The 21,115-nt window shown below is 33.0% G+C and overlaps 1 non-coding gene across 1 annotated transcript; it reads right to left on the bottom strand.

Moving 5' to 3' along the window:
- Positions 1–20,526: 20,526 nt before the first annotated feature.
- Smp_tRNA_02320_Pseudo_TTG.1.1 lies at positions 20,527–20,598 on the bottom strand. The gene has a single exon. It is a non-coding gene (tRNA).
- Positions 20,599–21,115: the final 517 nt, after the last annotated feature.

A 21,115-nucleotide genomic window follows, 5' to 3' on the forward strand; every position in this document is an offset into this window, starting at 1 on the left:
TAAACTTGACCTCCATATGTATGTGTATAGAATGATTCTGTTGTTCATTCTTTTTTCAGTGAAAGGTTAAATATTTGACAGCAAGAATAAAAAATCGATAATGACTAGAAGATAATTGGTGATTTGTCTTAAGACACAATACAATATATGATATAAATTGAATAAATTGAGTAGACTTTTGTGTATAACACTAAAAGTACTACTTATCCTATTCAAAACTTAAATTCATTTTCCATAGGTTGATGACTAAGTACACTGGGTTAGCATTTATATAAAATCTGTAATAAAGCACCTATCAGTCTCGCGCGCGAGCACTTAACCTATAGACCACTGAGCCGGCATCCAACGATATTAATGTCTAACTTCAACCAATCCACGAAATTGAGCAACCATTCACCAATGTCTTCAGTGAGTTGATATCTCCCAACAGACCTGGTTGAACTCCACTAGTTACTGCTTCTCACTAGAACTCCAAGAAATACATCATGGAGTCAGTTAGACATTAACACCGTTGGATCCCAGCCGACTCAGTGGCCTATCGGTTAAGTGCTCTGGTAGACCCTGAGTTCAAATCTCGCAAAGCGGGATCGTGGATGCGCACTGCTGAAGAGTCCCACAATAGTTCGAAACGGCCGTCCAGTGCTTCCATGTTTCCCATGTTGGTCTAGCCTCAATTGACTCATGATTTCAACTATGAAAATACTAAATTCACCACAAATTACCTTCTGATCTATAATCATATGCTCACTGGTGTCTGACTTTAAGAGATATTTCCTGGAGTTCCAGTGGGCAGCAGTGACCAGTGGAGTTCAACCATGTCTGTTGGGAGATATCGACTCACTGAAGACAATTGGTGAATGAGTTCCTCAAACTTCAGTAATAATACGATTGATTTTCAAAATTGTAGTCACTTCAATTTACATTCCATAACATAGAGAAATTCAGATAGAGTACCAATTAGAATTAGAGAAATAAAGTATCTGTGTTTTTCTCATCATCGCGAATCACCTACTCGAATATGAAATAGATTCCTTGACATTTGAGTATTATAGTAAGTGAATCCATTTGAAACACTTAGTTGAGAAGTAATAATCAATCCATTTTTAACTTCATTTCATTTTGTTCATTATTTAGTACTCTCTATTTCAAAATGATCCTATTATGATAATTTCACTTCCTTAGATTTAACATATTCATTTGGTTGAAACTTATATAGAATGATTATTTTTTAAACAAATCTTATTTATGAACATTCAACTAATAAATAATAAATAGAAAGGGTTTTGTGGAGATTTTCATAGTTGAAATCATGAGTCAATTGAAACTAGACAACCATGGAAAACCTGGAAGCACTGGATGGCCGTTTCGTCCTATCATGGGACTCAGCAGTGCACATCCACGATCCCACCTCGTGAGATTCGAACTCTAGACCTATCAGTCTCGCGCCAGAGCACTTAAACGATAGACTGCTGAGCTGGCATCCAACGGTGTCAATGTCTAACTCCAACCAATCCACGAAGTTTGAGCGACCGTTCACCAATTTTCTTCAATGAGTTGTTATCTCATAAATAATAATTTCGATAGTGTAATAAGAAGACGAAGATTATCAGAACTATATGATATATTAGCGCAATACATTTTGAACAATCTGATCACACATATATTTGTTAAGACCGTTGATTTATAAAAATTGTTGGTCAACTATACTAGAAGTGGGGGGGGGAGGAGGAGGAGACAAGGATAATACTAATAATAACAATTTGAAACCTAATCACTCTGGATACTAAGCTAATATTACCAGGGTAGGTTTAAGATGGAAACAAACAGTATTTCACTACACAAATAATAAATTACAAACATAATTCATTTTAAAATAACATAACATACTTCATTTAAGAATGAATTGACTATCAGTTATAGAAACTTTCGTTTCCTCTTTTGATGAAATTAAATAATACAGTACACAATAAAGAATAATAGTTAATATGATTATTATTATTATTATAGAATCCCATACACACTATTATGTATCATTAAAATGAGTACAATAACTTTTAATAGAATATTCAATTTAATATAACATTTTCAGAAATTAATTTCATTGGTTAAATTAACTGTCCAATAATAATACAGTTAAATGGTTATAGTAATCTTTAAACAAAATTTATTTCCTATATATATAGTTGAAATCATGAGTCATTTGAAGCTAGAATACCATGGAAAACCTGAAAGCACTGGATGACTGTTTCGTCCTATTATGGGATTCTTCAGCAGTGCGCATCCACTATCCTGTCTCGCGAGATTCGAACCCGTTGCTCGTGTAAATGACTGTACCAGACTATATTTTGAAACTTAGTATGTATGATGATTAAAACAGGTAATTTGTTTAGATATGAAAAAGGTGCATATATATATATATATATATACAACTATATAACCTCAGTAAATCATAGCTGTTATAATGAAAAAACTTCCTAAAAAATGTATGCAAGTGACCAAATAAATAAAATTGGGTTCTAGCTTTCAATAGAATTCAAACCAATACTTTTCCTAGTGACCATGAACTGTTTAATTAGTTATTAAATCTCCTTACAATATTTCATGGGAATTTGGAATTTCTTACCGCTTTTTGTATATTTAATAAATATAAGCATAATTCCAAATTGTGAATATATCATCAAGAAGTATTATTATTATCAGAAGGGAATTTGTGGAGATTTCAGTATTTTCATAGTTGAAATCCTGAGTCAATTGAAACTAGACCACCATGGAAAACCTGGAAGCACTGGACGGCCGTTTCGCCCTATTGTTTGACTCCTCAGCAGTGCTCATCCACGATCCCACCCCGCGAGATTTGAACCCGTCCAGTGCTCCCAGGTTTTCCATGGTAGTCTAGTTTCAATTGAACCATGATTTCAACTATGAAAGTATTATTATTATTATATGGTAATTTCATATAATGTGTGAATTATTTTGAATTTTTACCTCACATCAACTGAAGAACTATAGAAAATTAAAGAAAATCGCATGCTTGTTTTATTGTTCTTTGTAAATCTTTAGCACAAAATCCCATAATTAATAATTACATTTTCATTAACAACTAACTGTTCATTAGTGTTCATAAGACATCGATAAGATACAGTAACTCATGGACTCGAGTATATTATTATTGAGACATTTATCATCTAAGACAGTAATCTTGCTGTATCACAAAAAATCCAAGATTGAATATGCGAGCTACTTGACGTCGAATCAGTAATTCATTAATTTTATGTTCACTGTGATATATGTGATGATCACTGATTCATTCATCTTTGGAGTTATGAGTGCTCACAACTAATCAATTGCAAGTAAATTCAGTAAAGTTGCTTAAAAATCTCTTGGTTTCCGACAGTTTCCTGATTTATTTTCATTATGAAAATTACGGTCAAACTGTGTTATAATCAGTAATCTTGTAAATAAAAAAGAGGTATGTAAAAGAAAAACACCGATTTGATCAAACCAAATCTGTATACAAGAAATTACTTTATATGAACAACCAATCAGTGAATCTAAGCTTTCAATGATTGTCTACTTAGAATCAATTTCTGACATGGACTATGGTCACGCAATATCATGGATTGGTTGGATTTGGACATTAACACTGTTGGATGTCCTCTCAGTGGTCTAGAGGTTTAACGTTCGTGCAAGACTAACAGTCCTGGCTTCGTTTCTCACGTGCGTGATCGTGGATGGGCACCGCTGAAGAGTCTTATCCTTCCAGTTTTTCAATGGTAGTCTAACACTGATCGGTTCATGATCTCAATTAAAACTCAACAATGTCCACAACGTTATACTGACAAACAATATTGAAAGTTCTAGAGCGTGGTTTTAGTGACTCAAATTAATCATGGTTACTTTATCTAAACATTTGAAAATTAACGCTTGGAAATAAAACAAAGTTCCGCAAAATATCCATCTCAATCAGAAGAAGAGATTTTGAAAATGTTTCCATAATTTACTTTTTTTTAAGGAAACAAATGCAGTTCCCCAAGGTCATCGAAACTAGAACATGAACGAAATAAATTTATTTTAAAAAATTATCAATTTTCATCAAAATTTATTATTTATTAGTTACGAAAAAAGAATCAATTTGTGTGTAGTATTCATGACAGATTAACTTCATTTGTAGTACCGGTGGAAATCAGAGAGCATTTGAGAACTGATTCTTCCTAGTATCTGGTTTATATGCCGTCTACACTAGTCACCTATCCAGGAACAGACCCAATGTTTCGAATGGATAGGTAAACCCTAAGACAATAAAAGCGATATCAGATTATTTATATTTCTAACTCATTTAATTCCAAACTATCACATGACTATCATTTTTCAAAGTTAGTCAGTAGTAAGTAAATAACGATTGTAAGCATAGGGGCTTGTGAAGATTATGGCACTCGGCCAAAGAACACATTACGCCGGGAAATAGAAGCAGATATGAAAAGGATGAATAACAACTGAAAAGGATTGCCCAGAAGAGAGTTGGATGGAGAATGCTGGTGTGCGGCCTATGCTCCTCCGCGAGGGGTAACAGGCGTAAGTAAGTAAGTGTTTTACTTCATTGATTAGCTTTTGTTAAGTAAACACCTGAAAACGTAAATAGATGGACAGGTTTTTTTTAGTTCTGTGATGGAACTCCTAAATGTTAAGAATCCACCATCCCTGCAAAAACCTTCAGGTTTCTAGGCACTAAGTAAATTTTTTTTTTAATTTTTTCAATTTTTATCAAAAATTATTATTTATTAGTTAAGAAAAAAAATTAAAATAAACTTTTTAAAAACAATATGACCTTTTAAGATTCATACCCAAACATTATCTCTATTCTTGTATTATTTTATGGTTATTTAACTGACATACCCGGTTTATTAAAAGGGATATACCTTGTCATTTACTCGGAAACAATTTTTTGTTGTTTAAAACAACTCTATATATGACAGTCTTGTTCAAAGGGGGAAATTTTGATAAAAATGTGTTTTGTTTTAATTTTTTATCAAAGGGGTTTTGTGGAAATTTCAGTATTTTTCATAGTTGAAAGCGTGAGTCAATTGAAGCTAGACCACCAGGGGAAACTTGGACGTTGTTTTAGTCCTGATTATTAGTTTCTCAAAAGTTTGCAGCGATTTACTTTGTTGTTTTATTTAAATATATCTATTAGTATAACTTGGACAACATATACGAATGTAGCCAAAAACGTGTTCAATTATGATTACGTAGATTTTTAGGTGAACTAAATATCATCCAGTGATTCTTACAGTCTCTGAAGTTTTATCTTGTAAAGTAATTATAGAGACGATTACTTACTCACTTACTTACTTACTTACACCTGTTACCCCTAATGGAGGAAAATAGGCCACCCACCAACATTCTCCATCCAACCCTATCCTGGACAGTTCTTTCCAGTTCCTATTATTCCTTTTCATGTCTGCTTCCAATTCCTGATGCAGTGTGTTCTTCGGCCTTCTAGTTTTCCCTTTCCATTAACGTTTACAACTTAGCACTCGCCTCGTGATGCGGTTCGATGATGACGACAATATGTATCCTATTCACTTTCAACATCTCCTAATTTCCTTTTAAGATGGAAGCCGGTTTATTCTCTCCCACAGGAAGCTGTTGCTGATGTTATCTGGCCAATGGATGTTGAGTACCTTGTTTAGACAACTATTTATAAATACTTGTACCATTTATGACGACGGTTGTAGTAGTTCTCCGCGTTTTAGCTTCGTACAGTAGAATTGACTGTTTTGACATTCGTATTGAAGATTGTGACTTTGATTTTGGTTGACAGTTGTTTTGAGTTGTATATGTTGTTCAGCTGTAGGAATGCCGTCCTTGCTTTTTAAATGCTCTCCTTTACATCTTCAACAGATCCTTCACGTTCATCGACGCTGCTACCCTGATACGTGTATGTTTCCATGTGTTTCTGAGTTTCTCCATCAATTATGATAGCGTCGGTGTTCTATGTGTTGTATCAGACAATAATCACGTGAATCAATGATTTCAATAAAATTGTCATCAGACCCTACTGTTATAAGGCATATTAGTAAATAAAACAATGTCATATGTTTTTTTTAAATGGTGAACTTTTGCATCTGTTACGGAATAAATACTTCGAATTGTGTCATTTGCGAAAGGTTGAAATGATTTGTTTTAGGATTTCATTATAATCAATGTTAAGAAGATAATCATTAAACTAGCGTCATGTGGATATATTATGTAACAAGTGAAATGTGGTTGGAATATTGATGCAAATCAGAGAAAGTTTCATCTATTTTAGTATGATATTCACTACTTATCAATGATTATTCTTAACTTGCAACTGTAGTGTTAGATGACTAAGTTATTGAAAATAGTTGTTCCTTGTTCTTGACTATTCTATAGGCATTTTTTAAACATCACTAATGGATCAGTTTAGAATATGTTGAATATTTTTAGGGGATTTCAACGTATACAGCAGCCAATGTATATATCATATAATCGAAATCAGATCTTATAGAAAGTGTCTAACTACATCTGTAATTCATTAGTTTGTTTCAATCATTAGGCTTTAACTTATCACTCAGTGTTATTAACCACGACTAAACAATATTTTGGGAAATAATTTATATATCAAGCAATATGCAAATAAGAACGTGCAGTCAGTTATTAAAAAAATACCAAGTTTATTATATCTAAAACTTCGTAAACTAGCCTTAAGTTTGCGTATACGCAAATTCAAAGATGATGTAAAAGATCTATCACCCACAGGGAGGTATAAGTGTACAAAAAACTAGAACCCAAGCAAAGATATAAATATGTTTATGTGGGAACTGGAAATATGTAATCTTCCTTACAAATAATTAACACAACATTGTTCTTTCTTCAATAACTTCATTAAAGAAGATTTGTGATCTCAAATAAATACACTTTGCGAATGTAATACAAGATCCCTTTTATTAGAAAACATCTGAAATAACGTTTAACAGGGACTGTAAAGCGTTGTCATATGTCACAAGATAATAACGTACAACTTGGGAATTGTAGTTCAACAATCCCATATATTGTTGAGGATCTTATAAAACGGTAGTCTTTCGTAAGTCCACGTGAAGTCAGTCATATACAAACAGAGATGATTAAATATAATTCACTACTTAACAGCTCTAGTTTGAAGTTTTGATGCCTGTAACTACTCCCAAAACGTGGATGCGGACTAAAGTTTCGGTTAGTTTAGTGATATGGTCTCATGGTTATTCAATAAAAGAAAAGACAATACTTTCAAACACTCTGAAGACTGTTTTTGTACAAAATTAGTAGAAATCACTCACTTCTAAGTGATTTTGAACTATTTCATTATCTAACTTAGTATTTTATCTAATTATATAATTTCCTCATATCTCGAACGGAAGAATAGACAAGTCACATTATATGTAGTGTTAATATAAGTTCAAAGTTAGTTTGCATCACAAATTGATGATAATTGAAGATTAGAACCCAGGACCTCCTAGTCTCGAGCCAGAGCCCATCACCGATAGAACATTGAGCCGGCTGTCATCAAACGGTGTTAATGTCTAACTTCAACCAATCCACGAAATCTGAGCAACCGTTCACCAATTGTCTTCAGTGAGTTGAAATCTCTACAACAGACTTGGTAGAACTCCACTAGTCACTGCTTCCCACTAGAACTCAAGGAAATATCTCTTAAAGTCAGTCACTAGTGAGCATATGATTATAGATCAGAAGGTAATTTGTGGAGAATTTCGTATGTTCATAGTTGAAATCATGAGTCAATTGAAGCTAGACCACCATCGAAAACCTGGAAACACTGGATGGCCGTTTCGTTCTATTATGGCTCAGTGGTCTATCGGTTAAGTGCTCTGGCGCGAGACTGGTTGGTCCTGAGTTCGAATCTTGCAAGGCGGGATCGTGGATGCGCACTGCTAAAGAGTCCCACAATAGGAAAAAACGGCGGTCCAGTGCTTCCAGGTTTTCCATGGTTGTCTAGCTTCAATTGACACATGAATTCAACTATAAAATCGCTAAAAAAATCTTCACAAAACCCCGTTCTAATTATTCGAAATTATCAAATCAAAACTTGGTAATGAAACCTACAATTTACTACAATCCCCATAAACCCCATCATATAAACTTAATTATTTATTATAAATAATATTTCTTTTGTAAAAATTTTGTTTTGAATTATTCACCACTATTTTTTTCTATTTTTTCAAACATCAACTATTTCATAACTAACCTTGACCTTTATTTCAATTAAACTTTTTACTATTTCTATCTAGTTCTATTCACACCGGTCCAGATGGTGATTGTTCTTAAAGATCTTTATTGGAAAAAATAAAAAAAACCTTTTTTTTTCCCTATTTGTTCCCAGATTATTAATAATTAGTAAACAGTAATTTGATGATGGATTAAAAATATCAACAATTTTTTTTTGTAATTTTAACACAATAGAAACAAGAAAAGATTCATTTAATCTATCTGTTGAATACATCGAAGAATTCTTTTTGAATCATGAAATCAGATCACGCATATCCGAGAAAAAATTTTCAATATTGTTTTTAACCTTTGTTTTGTTTTGCAAAGATGGATAGTAGCTAGCAGTGGAATCTAGGACGCGCGTTTCGTCCTATTTGGATAACGCGGTGGCGTTTGAAGCGAAAGGTACTGGGTTCGAGTCCCAGAGTGAACATCAACTCTGAGATGCAGGTATATCCAGCTGACTAGTCCCAAATAGGACGAAACGCGCGTCCTAGATTCCACTGCTAGCCACTATCCATCTTTGCTTATGATGCTTGTGAATTAAGGCTATATCGAGGCAATACGCACAGTATGCACATATGCCAATTAGAGAATGATCAGTTGCAGTCCTAAAAACATCAATGGGAAGATCCAAACAAACAATACTAAGTAAATTTGTTTTGTTTTTCATAATGTGAGGATTGTATACAGATGAATGTGAGGAAGTTCTAAGAAGTTCAGAAGGAGCTGAATATATATATTCCATCTAATCAGCTTTGTGAAGAATATTCCAGAATCATTATGTGTAGCTTCCCTATTGGACAAATGGTAATAACCCCCTGTGTGTGGACTGGATAACTATAATGATGATTTGTTTTTTATTCAAAACTATAAATACCTGACAGTTTTGTATCATAATTGACATTGTGTTAGGAATAACATTCTTACTTACTAGTCTTCTGTCTTCTCTCTTGCGACGTTATGGGCTCGATCGTTCAAGTAGTCTAGTAGTACCTGGCATAGCAAGAATCTAAAGCTCTAGATATAATACAGAAACTATTTGAATTGATTACTGGTTGATTATTTTAGACTGTAGAACAATATATATACAATGTTGATTATGAATAATATAACATATATTAATATCTAATAGTTATCCGGAATTGTCTGAAAATAATTCAAGCTGAACTGATTAAAAAAGATTTATATTCTATTTTAGAATAGGTGAAGCCTATTATGATTTTATGGTCTCAGTAAGTTTTTGTAGCTCTATACACCGATAAGAATAATGAATGGTAACTGTTGGAATCTATTTCTGGGTTATTACTATACATATATTTTTTTTGTTAAGTAACTAAACTATGTATACTCATGTTCCTCTTATTTTAAGCTTTATTTTGAAATATAGACTATTATTATACGATTTATAACATTGGCGGCCTGTTTAAACATCTGGGCTACGTGTTCCTGTCATCTAGATATTTCAACAAGTTATATAATTTCGTTTGTTTTAATACATCATTATGCCTATTAATCACACAACCTATTCAGGTGCGTTTCTGAAAAGTGTAAGACCTTTCGCTGTAAAGGTTACAGAAGGCCTAATCAGAGATATCGTGGTTGCTGGAAATATGCATCGACAAGAATGTACATTATCCAGATGTCGATTGACTGGGCTGCTAAGTTCTAACTGGCGATCACTCAATATTCATCGTCAGGAAGGACGAAGAAGTAAGAAACGGAAACTTGTTGAAGTACTTTGTGCTGAGAATTCCATATTGTACCAAAAATATAATATTGAATGAAGTTAATAATAATAATAATAATCATTCTTGACTTATGTCCAGTTTATCAATCACTATCACCCACATTCACAGCCACATTTGGCTAAATCTTGTACATATGTTATTTTCTATTTTATGGTGTGATGTGATCTGTTTGCTTTTTATATAAACTCAGTTTATTCGAAATACAGGATTCAAATCGCAGAAGCTGTTATTGGTGTTCTGGACTTAACAGGCAGGGTTCGATCGATAATTCACTGTTCTGTAATTGGGGGTATCATTACGCCACTTACTGATAGGGGTACAAGGCCACAAGTTATAACACGTAGTCTGAAACTAACCTAAAATTCATATGTTCTACAAAAAAATCTTCAGTCTAGAGTTATAAACCGAATCCAATTAACTTTGGCGTATTGTGTACTTATACATATTTTGTATAAAGCTGGAACCATCATCAGTCATTTAAACAAACCTGATATCTAAGGTTATCATAAATTTCTATAATTGCTTTCCTAAATTGAAAGTCAACTTAACCAATATCAGAGCTGTTTACAAACTGCTTACTGTTTCTACTTCATTTTGCCAATAGTTTTAAGTTTTCTTTTGCCGTTTTTCTGATGTACAACTGTAACAATTATTGTGATTTCACTTTGTGCCCAGATTTCGTTTATTCTCTTAATAGATAATTACGTAATCTATTGGTACTGGTTTAAACTATTGTGTTTCTTCGCTGATAGCTTAAAATATTATAATTAAACTATTCGCTCTCATCTTATTCAGTACTTTCGTAAGTACTTTTAAATTTAAGATATTGTTATAGAACACACTATTACGCAATTGAAACCGGTTTTATCGAAACTTTATACAGTATTATACAGCTGCTTTGTTCTAGTTTCAGATCTCATATTATTGTGAATTTATAATTATATCAAGGATTTAGCACAGAATTTTTAGATCTGGAGGCGAAGAGGATACTTTTAGACATTGTACTCAAAATTCACCGTTAACATCTCTCAGCTTTACTCGATTAAATGTTACTCTAATTGCTATCACTCCTTAATGATAACTTCAAGTTAAACACCAACTAAAAACCATCATATTAACAAATAAATACTTTTATATAGTTGAAATCATGAGTTAGTTGAAGCTAGACAACCATGGAAAACCTGGAAGCACTGGACGGCCGTTTCGTCCTATTGCGGAACTCCTCAGCAGTACGCATCCACGATCCCGCCTCACGAGATTCGAAAACAGGATCTATCAGTCTCGCGAGCGAGCGCTTAACCACTAGATTACTGAGCCGGCATCCAACGATGTTAATGTCTAACTTCAACCAATCCACGAAATTGGGCAACCACTCACCAATGTCTTCTCACGAGGTGGGATCGTGGACGCGCACTGCTGAGGAGTCCCGCAATAAGACGAAACGGCCGCCCAGTGCTTAAAGGTTTTTCATGGTGGTCTAGTTTCAGTTGACTCATGAATTCAACTATAAAATTACTAAAAATCTCTACAAAACCCCCTTCTGAACATAAATACTTACCTGTCATATTAAACTCAAATGTATGTATGAATTAAATAAAATATTATTGTACTTCAAATATCCCTGTAAAACGTCCACAAATAAAGAAAATACCCTCAGCTAACAATTGTCTTCAATAACTTTATTTTCAAGCTTTATAGTCTTAAGTCCATAACTTTTGTATTACAATAGATAAAATAGATCAATTCAATCAGGAGACTAAAGTGAATAGCTTAAAAGAACTGGTTATTTAACTATAAAATTAAGCCCAGAATCCCACATGAATAGTTATCATATCATAAAGTCACCAATGTTTCGAGAACAAATAGAGTTTTATCCCAGATATACTATGATTCACAAATATGGTAAGAAGTTCAAACAACAGTGTTCAATCTAACTAACACATTTCATTGGAAGTTAACAAAAAATGCAGCGTAATAATCGTCGAAGAATAATTTAAACCTATCTACTTCAGGAACTCACGCCAGTTTCTTACAAAACCTCAAAACCATAATTTTACTATACAATAAATATAAAACAATTATACATACTTCATATCAGAAACGTCTTGACTAGGATTGGAGTAATTATGAATGAAATAAAAGTGTTCTCATACGTCTACTTATTATTAAGTTAACTACGTGGATATTCTAGAAGGGGAAAGTTAGAAGAGCTTAGAGACATGATCGTAAAACTGAAAGATAAATGCTACGGTTTACTCAATATCAAATCCCAAAATCCAATTGATTATCAAGTAATAAGAAAATGAGATTCATAATTAAGAGTAAGAATGAAGATTGTTGTTACACTGCCCATTCTTGTAACTAAAAGTCACTGAGGAAAAACAAGAATGACAACAGAGTTCATTGTGTAAATATGGTTCGAATCTTTTTATAGTAGTGGTATAGGCGAAAGAGACAATAGATTTGATTCAATGTCAAGCAAATAAAATACGATTCCACTACAAAACAATATCTTGTCCTTGAATTTTTTTAATTTTCTTAGAATGTATTTGAGATGTTTCATTAAGTTTTATAAAATGAAGAAACTATGTAAAAAGAAAATTGTTCACCTATATAATATTTAGACACACTACAAATACAAAATAAATAGCAATACTGAAATCATGAATTCCTTGAAGTTGATTAATGTCCACTCTTGGATTACAATTTAATGGTTTATTCATTGCATTTTACACGATGACAGTCTACAATTCTGTTATAACTTGTGACCGAGTGGATGCCCTGATAATGTATAATGTGATAAGACCGCCACTCAGATAGCAGAGAATTATCGATTGGAACAGTGACACACGAAAACCGTATGGGCAGTCTAGAGTATTTGTCGGCCCTGCTATCTGCCTAGCCCAGCCACTTAAGTCCAGAACATCCTCTCAGATATGAATCATTACATTTCGAACATACTGAGTTTATATACCAAGCAGACAGACCACATCGCACTATAAAATAGAAAATAACATGTATACACGATTTAGTCAAATGTGACTGTGAAGAAGGGGAACAGTAATCAATAGACTGGGTGTAATTCATGAACGGTAAATCGTATAACAATAATTTATAATTCAAAATAAATCTCATGATAAGGAGAACATGAATATGAATAGTTCAGTTATTTAGCGGTTATACGATAAAAAATATGTGCATAATATTTGTCCATAAATGGATCCCAAAGTTGCCATTCACTATTGTTATCGAGACATAACAAATTCAATCTCTAATAAAATCATAGTTGACAACTAAGATGGTAATGTTTTCTGATTCAATCTGAATTTTTTCCTGTTTACCATAATTGATGTCAAAACTAATTGGAACATTCAAATTATGAAATAATTGAACTATTTATTCATTATATAGCTACTGACACGGTTGGGTATATATATATATTTCTCTTTACAGGTTTTCGATATAACAAAATACCATCTAGTGTTGTAGTGAACAGAACACGAGTAGGCACAATCGAATATATTTTAACACAACATTACAGAATATCTCACTAAAATATATGAGAACCATATAGTGAACAGTCAATTTGCAAACTAACAATCAATTGTCTCAATCTTGATTGTTCCTTCAGCAAATATCCGTCCACAGTCTCCGATTATAATTGTTCATGCATTTTCGTATCTCATTGCATGCCGTTCCTGATACGTCTTGTAAGTTGAACTCTATATTCAGATCCTAAGCTAGTTCCGTACCCCCGGGCTAGAACTATACTTGAAGACCAGAGAGAAGACTCGAGTATGAGAGAAATACTTTACTACAAGGTTCATTTATGTACAGAAAATATAGTAATTTAAGAGTCCGTGAGTTTTACTGAAAGTTCTAGAATACTGCTAAACACAGTAGCAGTGTATAAATCAGCCAATCAGGATCTCCACATGTGACTTCCATTTTCGTTATTTTAGTAACATAACTTCACATAATTTCTAATTAATTGCTGATTGGTTGAAATGCTCCTTGATGACCCCTGAGCTTGTCATGTCGCTTGCGAGAAAAATGCAGGGTGATCCCAACAGTTCCCATTTTCTCCTTGACGATCTTCTTCTGAAATACATTCAATGCCTGATCATCACCATATACTACTTATTTGGATATCAGTAACCCACACCACAATATTACTTAAAATCTATAATTCATTAAAAATGAATTTTATACATTTAATTATTTTATAAATAAAGAAAAAAAATTGAAAAGCTTTTAGCTCATTTCAACAAAATCTAATTATATCCCATTATAATTCCAAATAAGTAGTATAGTCATTATATTATTATAAAATGATTATTAAATATCCTTTTTCAGCTTATTACTACTATTTATAAACATGTATGTGTGTGTGTAATGTGTGTATTCTCTTTTTAGATAAAACAATTATAATAAAATGATTACTTAGTTAACAGGTGTAAACTATTAGTTATTATATTCACCTTGAAAGACAAACCCCTGATGTTTCTTTCTTCTTCTTCTGTTTTTCTTTTTTTTCACAGCAGGATTTCTTACACATGTTGTTTTCAATCTACGTTTATGACACTTATAATGTGTGTTATCAATTAGTTTCTAGGTATTATTACTTGTTTTTGTTTATTTCTCGAAAAACTAAATCCATGTTGTATATTGAATCCACTTTTTTTATTTAGATCTTTTCCTAATAAAGCAATAAAAAGATTTCCTTTCATTTAGTTTTTCATCATGGCTCTACACTAACATATATATTTTCATAGTTGAAATCATGAGTCAATTGAAGCTAGACAACCATGAAAAACCTAGAAGGACTGGACGGCCGTTTCGTTCTACTGTGGTACTCCTCAGCAGTGCGCATCCACGATCCAGCACTCACGAGATTCGAACCCAGGACCTATCAGTCTCGCGCCAGAGCACTTAACCGATAGATCACTGAGCCGGCATCCGGTGGAGTCCCATAGTAGGACAAAACGGCCGTCCAGTGTTTCCAGGTTTTCCAAGGTGGTCTAGTTTCAATTGACTCATTATTTCAACTATGGAAATGCTGAAATCTCCACAAAAACCCCTTCTAATATACATAAGGTTTACAATAATGAAGTAACACTCTTCGAGTAGATACGTTGCGTAATAACTATATAATGACATATCGATTATAAACTAACATTATTTGTTTGGAAGAGAAGGATTAATACTAATCAAAGTAATTATTCAAAAATCAAGCTGTTGCTACGTTGCATAATATATAAAAAGAGAAGAAAGAACTAACAAAATATTTTGATGAATGGTCAGTAACATAGTAGTTATGTAACAATCAAGAGACGAATGTAGAGAATAAGTAAAATACAAAAATCCAAAAATGGAAGGAATACAATAAATGTTTATCCAAGTTCTGCTACAGACTCCGCTATATCGATGGTCAAGGTAGCGAGAGTGGTTGTACAAACTTTTTTTGGATACAGAGGTTCGGTTTGTGAACATGGATTACGATGGCTTCAGCTATGTGCAACAGACAAGCTCGTAAACCATGAAGCAAATTTGATGGAATATGGTAGATAACTTTAAAAGCTTTATTCAGTTCAACTTGATGACCTGTGTCCACCAAGTGAGCGAGAATAGAACTCTTAATCATTTTTACCTATCCTTTGCTCAACCACGACGGATGGTGTTGTGTTATCCTTATCATATATATTAGTGTAGAGCCATGATGAAAAACTAATTGAACAGAAATTTCTTCGCTCGATTCGTTCCTTTTTATTTATCAAATCTCATAATAAGAATTTTCACTGTAAAGAGATTTATCAAGTTGTCTTTTAAATGAAAGAAAAATACATCGTATTACTGTGGGATTCAAATTGTGGTTTCCTTTGATACTTCCAAAAAATAAGACTAGTTAGTTTAAATGACACTCTATACATGTTTTAAAAAAGGTGATATGTAGACTAACTTTGCAACTGACTAGGTAACGCTTTGAATAACTCAAATGTTACAAAATTATTGAAATATGTAAATAGATTTCATTTGAACTAGAATTTGAACTTTTATACAGCTGAGTACCATGACAATGTGTGATTTGATCTAACATATAAGCAATTTAGTGTGTAGTGAAGAAGAAAACGGGTGGGAACAATCGAATGTATTTAAGCACAAATTACAGACTATCTCACTAAATTCTGATAACCATACAGTAAACACTTAATTTACAAAATAACAATCAATTGTTTCAATCTTGACTGTTCCTTATGTAAATATCAGTCCGTCTTCTCTAATTTCATAGTTCATGAGTTTTCTTACCGATTGCACTCCATTTCTGTTCATTCTTTATCGATCTTCTGCCAAAATACATTCTATGTCTGACCATCACCATATACTACTTATGTGGCTGTAAGTAAACCACACCACAAGTGGTATTTGAGACACAGTTACATAGATTGAGCCGTAGTTGAAATATCATCCATATGTCCATTCAGATATGTGATTTTGGTTGATGAGTATCAAATTATAAGAAGTGCGTGTGTTTGTTTTACACTATTCATTGTTGCACAATGTAAACATTGAGATTTAAGTGGAAGCGATAGGAAATTATTAGTACTGAAAGTTGATAAGTCAATATAAGGCAAACAATTTACTTCTACAAATAGACGTAATTAACCATTGAACTTCAAAGATAAAACATCATGAATAGTATCATATATGAAATATAAGGAGATTAAACAATTCGAATTGAAGCACTATAGTTTACTGAAATATACTGGAAAATAAGGGTAACAGAAGATTTCACTCAGTGATATTTAAAGATGTGAGAAGAGAATTTTTTTATCTTTAATCCTAAGACCTTGAGGACTATTCCTGAGTTTGCCAATCTATATATGTACTGTATAAAATTTTCTTGAATTTAGACCATACCTCAATGTACACGTCAATGTACTCTGAAAAATAAATATTTCGAAAAGTTTCATAGGCCTGAATATTACTGTAAATTGATGCACATTTTGATTTCACTTTAAGAATTCTATTTTTGACGAATAAGGTTTTGAGTACATGTGTGAAACCATCTTTAATAATCTATTTTTCTCATATCCTGAATCAAGATTCCATTTAACAGTTGATGCCCTACTTTAAGTCAAATTACTGTCATATATTTTATTGTAATCAGATTGAACGTCAACTCGAATGTACACATAAAAATATGTTATAGTTGAGTTTGAAACTAGAGAAATATTTTCATGAAATATATTTCATTATATATTGTATTGTGGTGTGTGCTACTGATGTCGACAGATATAAGTAGTATGCATCATCAATCGAAAGTGAAATGCCCGGAGGCAGAAGATTAAGAAGATCAAAGGAAAGAGAACGAGAACAGAGAATGATTGATTTGGGAACACTCAAGTCTGAGATAGTTGATTGACATTTTGCAAATGAAGTATTTACTGTTTGTTCTCAGATTTTACTAAGACGTTCTGTAATTTTGATTTTGAATACATTCAACTGTCCCCATTTGTGTTCTCGTTCACTACAATACTATTGTTAAAAATCTTACAGTCATATTCAAGTGATAAGGAAGAGTGGAAATTACATAGAATATCTGAAATACTAACCCGAACACCAAAGTTTAGTCTAAAAAAAGGACTAAAAAATATCACCCAACTCTTGAATAGAAGTTGAATTCACAGAGTATTTACTAACAATAATTCGTCTAACATGATGGAATAGGTAGTTTTTCGTAGACTTTCTGATGATTTGAACAAACTAGAAACTCCCTAAAAGTATTTTAATATACTTCATACTGGATGAACTTGTTTCAAATTCCAAGTAAGGAATCAGTTCTCTCAAGGTAACAGGTAAGATATGATGATCAATTTCACCTAATAATAAATGAGTTAAGAGGCTCCAGTAAACTGTTCTCAAGCAGCTAATGTTAACCCTTCAAAAAAATTTTATCTAAATCAAAGACAGAAAACATGACAAATAACTTATATATAAATAGTAATAGAAATGTCACTTTTCATCACTACTAACTAATAATAATGATCTGAATCCAAACAGAATATATACTATAATCATAATGGCCCCAAATGCCCTGGTACGGTCGAGAATGGGGAAAGTCCGCTCTCCCTCTCCAAATGCTCTCACATGGCCAAGCGTATATAGTCTCTGTCAGGGAAGTCCTACTCACTGCCTTCTCGTGGCCACGGTGTTATTTACGAAATTGAGAGGACGAAAAGCGAATGTCCGGCACTATAACCGGGTTGGTGGACACGGAACGTCCACCTAGGGGAGTTGAAAAACCCTGATTCCAAACCAATGGTGTACATGAGCTCCAGGATCCTGAGGGAACAAATGGCGTATGATACAATCGTTGGTCACCGGCTACCATGGGACTGCATCTCCTCACGATTCTCCACCGCCTTTTGGATCAGACCTTTAGGTCAAAGGCTCCGGGTGTGGTCCATTAAGAAAACCACCTGCTTCAATTTGGGCACCTTGGCAGTATCACAGCCCTCACACAAATCAAATTAGATTTGTAAGGCGCATATTTATCTGGTGCTTCCTTGTACCAATATTTATGTGTTCAAATAATAATAATAATCAATAACATTCATATGATGCGGTAAGATCTGCTGTAAAATAAACAAACCTATAAGGGTAAATATTTTACAAAGAATAACTGTTATACATATTTAAATAATGATATGCCCTAGTATAGTTTAAACGTTAACGAATAGTCAGTTGTATAAATAGGTTACTGAAATGTTCTGGTATTTTATACGTCTGATTATTATTATGAAAATAATTTTCTATCATTTAATGTCAACATATCAAAATCATTACTGGGTATTTGGCATTTGGTTATAATTTTTTGCATTTATTTGGTTGCCATGTTAGTAATGAATGTCAAATGTATTGTAACCCATAGAAATAAAAAGAAAAGAAAAATAAAATTTTTGGTTCTTTGTTTTTTTTTCTTTTTGAATATATGTCAACGATTAAATAAACATTAAAGAATTTTTTAAAAAATGCTTTTTTTCTCCTACACAAAAATCATAAGGTGAGTGAAGACAATGAGGGAATGTAATAGAAAAGAAAAAGCATTTTGCAAAAGATAAAAAAATGGCTTAAATTAAAATAGGCTTCATGAAATGGATAAAACAACATTTTTTGCTGTTGTAAATGTCATAGTCTATGGTGACTTAGTCAGTTAAAAACAAGGAAGGATCTACTGGACATATATTCGGAACCAAGTTGCCACGACTAGAATTGATAAGTTTATAGATAGAGAGAGAAATGAAGGAAGCGGAACTACTGTTAAGTGAAGAAGAAATCTTTTATGTCCCGATAACAATAGTGAATGGTAACTTTGGGATCCATTTATGGACCAATATTATGTATATTATGCATATCGATCAGTGTCAAGCCACCTAGACTAGTGGCCACATTGCAACTTCATTGATAGCATTCGATCAACACTAAGGACTTGACACACATGACATTGATCACCATCCAGTGGTCAATCTATTGTGATTACATATCAGTCCTACAGGAGGTTGGTCGTGGCCCGAATAGCTCAGTGGTAACGTCTCTGACTGTGAAGCTGAGTGACACGGGATCAAATCCGTCAGGGAGCACCAGTTCCCTCAAGATTACAGGTACACCTTGTTGACGAGTGCCAAGTAGCACGAAACCCGTGTCCAGGGTTTCCTGTTGACCACCTCCAACCACCATCTTAACTCTAAACTTCTCGAACGGTTTCGAGTGTCACTGTTCCGATCGAACCTGTACTTCCAGTTATGACTTAACTCAATAGATATCAAGTTTTGATAATCAAACCATGCTTTTGTTTGATTAGCTCTAGCTTTCTTCTGACCTACTCTTACTCTAGCAAAAGTTGTATTCATCTAATAAGTAACATATTAGATTAGAAATGATCTAATATCACCACATTTATAATATATAATATTTACTATTAAAAGAACATAGTACATTCGAAACTGTTATTTAATGTCAAGATCTCGTCTTAAATATTCATTATGATTAGAATTCAAAATTCATGCTCTATTAGATAGTGACTAACAGTTGAATTCAGGATGCGCTTTTTGTCCTACTCTGAGTATGTCAGCTTGATGTACCTTTACTTATGCTAAAAGAGACTGATCAAATACAGTACTAAATACCAATGGTAAAATTAAAAAGACCAACGGAAATGAATTAAAATTCATATTTTATGGTTGATATCTAATGATATGATAAATTATATTATAAATAAACATAATACTATGGGATAGACTATTCTATATTTAAATTTCCCTTCATATACCAGATAATCAGCTAATTATTGACATTTGACTGATAAATCAAAATATTCTAGACGCTGAATGTCTAGTAGATTAAATTATACAATAAACAGTAGCCTAGTTATATATATATATATATCTTAAGATAAAAATATATATACCTGCATCTGAGTTGATGTCCACTCTAGGACTCGAACCCAGTACCCTCGCTTCAAACGCGATCGCGTTATCCACTCGGCCACTGAGTCTTAGTATTGTTTGTTTGAATCTTCTCATTGATGTTTAGGATTGCAACTGGTCAGTCTCTTATTGGCCATATGTGTATACTGTGCGTAATACCTCCAGTGATCTAAATCATTCTACATGTTTTCTCTCTTTCGAAATCACATTATTCGAAGTTGAATGAATTATGCTTTGTGAATACATTTTGAAACAGTTAACTGACTACATTATGAACTCGTGTGTAATTCAATTACATAAGCTGATTTTTTTTCCCATTCACTAATCAATTACAAATAAAGGAAATGCAGTTTTTACTATCTTCAATTCACAGGACAATATTTTCCTTATGCACACAGGTCCGGTGGTGTGTTATATTCACGTTTGTTAGCATGATAGACAACAATGACTATCTAAGCGTTTTTATCAAGAGTATTCACATTTGCACACAACTATATGTCAACAATAGATGTTCTCAGCGATAATTTAACTGATTGATCCGAATTAGCTACCTGCCATATACTCATGCTGCAGTTCAGTGCTATCTAGTGACCT

This window comes from Schistosoma mansoni, assembly GCF_000237925.1.
Source record: "Schistosoma mansoni, WGS project CABG00000000 data, supercontig 0049, strain Puerto Rico, whole genome shotgun sequence".
NCBI classification, from domain to species: domain Eukaryota; kingdom Metazoa; phylum Platyhelminthes; class Trematoda; order Strigeidida; family Schistosomatidae; genus Schistosoma; species Schistosoma mansoni.